This window comes from Lycium barbarum, chromosome 4 (genome assembly GCF_019175385.1).
Source record: "Lycium barbarum isolate Lr01 chromosome 4, ASM1917538v2, whole genome shotgun sequence".
NCBI classification, from domain to species: domain Eukaryota; kingdom Viridiplantae; phylum Streptophyta; class Magnoliopsida; order Solanales; family Solanaceae; genus Lycium; species Lycium barbarum.
Window position 1 is genome coordinate 13,769,801 of NC_083340.1, and position 2,928 is coordinate 13,772,728.

The following is a 2,928-nucleotide window of genomic DNA, read 5'->3' on the forward strand; positions in this document are numbered from 1 at the left end:
ATCATCAACTACTCCAACTGGCCTTTTTATCGATCTGTCAGCCATCTGCAACCTCATGGTAGTTGGCCTTGGCATAGCTAGCCCCGATCTCTTAAAAATTTCCAGGGGCATAAGATTTATGCTAGCTCCGTTATCACACAAAGCCCTGGCAAAATTTTGCTGCCCTATGGTGCATGGAATTGTGAATGCTCCAGGATCTTCCCTCTTTTGCACAGTGGTTTTGGAAAGAATGGCACTAACGCGGTGAGTGATACCCACAGTGTCGTGTTTCAATGGCTTTTTCTTCTTTGTTAAAAGATCCTTCAAATACTTAGCAAAGCCAGGCATTTCTTTAACAGCATCCATGAAAGGAATGTTCATCGTCAACTGCTTGAGTTGATCATAAAATCTCAAGCACTTCTCATCTTCTGTTTTTCTCACCAACCTTTGAGGAAAAGGCGGTGAAGATTTAAACAATTGGCTCAAAGGGCGAAGAGCACCGGAAAGTTTTGCCTTCCCCTTTTCCTGGTTTTCCACCGGTTCCTTTGGTTTATTAAGATTCAGCTCTTCTTCAACTACAATGGGGACTTCCTCCCCTGCTTCTTCCTCGACAATATCATCCAATACACTAGGCTGCGCTTCTTTTTCAACAATTGGTTCCTGATCAATTGGCTTTTTATTGTCACCCTGAAGTATTTTTCCACTTCTGGTGCTAATGGCAAGTACATTCTCCACAGAGTTCACTCCACTACCTTTTGGATTAGGAACTGTGTCACTCGGTAATTGTCCCCGTTGAGGAGTATGCACTTCTCGGGAAAGGTCTCTGAATTGCGCTTCAAGCTTCTGAATGGAAGCTGAATGCGATAGTTGGACCTGGGACATTCCCTTGATTGTGCTCTCTGTTCTGTCTTGATTCATCAGCATTTTCTGCATCATACTCTTCAGTTCTGCAGAATCATTAGACGTGTTACCAGCAGAGTTAGTAGCTGAATTATCTTTCCATGGCTGGGAATTGGATGCTTGCCCCCTAGGTGGAATGTAGGGGTTAGAGCTCTTGTTGCCATAATTATTGTTATTGTAATTCCCTTGATTGGGATTACCCTGATCAGTTCTTCCATAATTCTGTCCTTGGTAATTTTGTTGAGGCCTTTGCCATGGGTGATTACCGGAACCTTGGTAGTTTTGCCGTTGATAACCCCCTTGCGAGTTATTGACATAATTCGCATCCTCATATTGTGGCTGCCCCTCAAGATAAGTTTCGTCAGAAACTTGATACATTCCGGGAGCATGAGGTGGCATCTCATCGATAACGTTTACACATTTGGCCTCTTTCTCCATAAGCCTTTTGGATAATAAATCCACGGTGGTTTGCAGTTGAGCGAACGCATGATCTCGCTCATGATTTTCTTTGGCCACCGCGGCCACAGAGGGACTACCATATGATAGGAATTCGCTATCAGTCGAATGCCAGGCTTGATTATGGGTAGTAAGCTTGTCGAGCAACCGGGTGATGTTGACAAAGGTTTTGTCCATAAAGCATCCCCCAGCTGCAGTGTTGACAGCTATTTGATTTATTGTATCTAGCCCCTTGTAGAACTTCTCTGTGAGAATTGCATCTGGAAATCCATGATTCGGAGATTGAGCTAGATAATATTTGAACCTCTCCCATGCAGCATATAGTTGTTCCCCTGGAAGTTGTTTAAACCCAAAAATCTTATCCCGAAGCTCAGCCTTTTTGCTGGGTGGGAACCATTTTTTTAGAAAGATATTGGCCAGCTCATTCCAGGTATGAATAGTATTGCTCGGGAGCTTTTCATACCATTCCCTAGCTTGGCCAGCTAATGAATATTTGAAAACCCGCAGTCGCAGTGCATCAGCAGGAACAGCACCTTGAGATTGTTGGGAACATACATGCACGAAATTCTTTAGGTGTCGAAGTGGACAGTCTTCCGAAGAATTTCGGAAATAGCCTTCAAGTTTCAATAGCTGATAGATAGAACTATCAATTTTGAAATTAGCATTTCCTGTTCTCGGGGGAACTACAGCAGAAGCATAATCAGCTTCGTCGATGAATTCTGCAAATACATTCTCATCCTCCTCTTCTTCTGGTGCAGGATGGTTCACTTGGATCCCCCCTTGGTTCCCTTGATTGCGATGGGGTCTTCCAGCCATGTTCACCTGGTTCACTAAAACAGCAAACGAGGTGTGATGGAATAGAAAAGTTTTAAAGAATAGTACATAACAATTAGTAATTTCTGAACCGTATTCCCCGGCAACGGCGCCAAAATTTGATACGCTCAAATTACACCTATTAATGGCGTAAAGCGGACGTTGTCAAATATAGTAACCCAACAAGGTTGGGGTCGAATCCCACAGGGAATATGGAGAGAAAAGAGTACTAATCGTATGCGATACCAATCTTTAAATGCTTTAATCCTATTTCGGATAGTTTGAATTGATTGTTGAATAATGTAATTGAATACTTTGACTTAGAATGTAATTAATATGAGAGAGAGACTAAGGTTGTGTTTCCCAATTTGATTAGATATTATGCTTCGGATTTCAATGTGATATACTTCTAATGGTTGTTCTAAGAATATGCACTTGATCTCTTAAAGACTTCTTAATGTTTCCCAACAGTTAAGCAGTATTTCCTCTTTATGATTCTTCCGAATATAAATGAGTTACAATCGAAGAGCGACCAATAATGCCAATTTAGACTTATTCTTATTCCTAAGTTAGTCTATTAAACGAGGGTTAACGCCTCGAGTCATTGTTATTCAATCTTACCAATATTGACTCTCTTTCCCAAGAAAAGTCAATTTAATGGTTTCGGCTAATGCTTGCAATCATTACCCAACGTTACAACACAAAGATAAAATAAATAACAACAACCATTATGCATATATCAATAATAGAAACCCATTCACATAATACCCATCATGGGAT

The 2,928-nt window shown here is 41.3% G+C and overlaps 1 non-coding gene across 1 annotated transcript; it reads left to right on the forward strand.

The window, feature by feature from the left end:
• Positions 1-1,600: 1,600 nt before the first annotated feature.
• Positions 1,601-1,707, forward strand: LOC132638898 (small nucleolar RNA R71). The gene has a single exon (XR_009581958.1). It is a non-coding gene; the product is annotated as a small nucleolar RNA R71 (small nucleolar RNA).
• Positions 1,708-2,928: the final 1,221 nt, after the last annotated feature.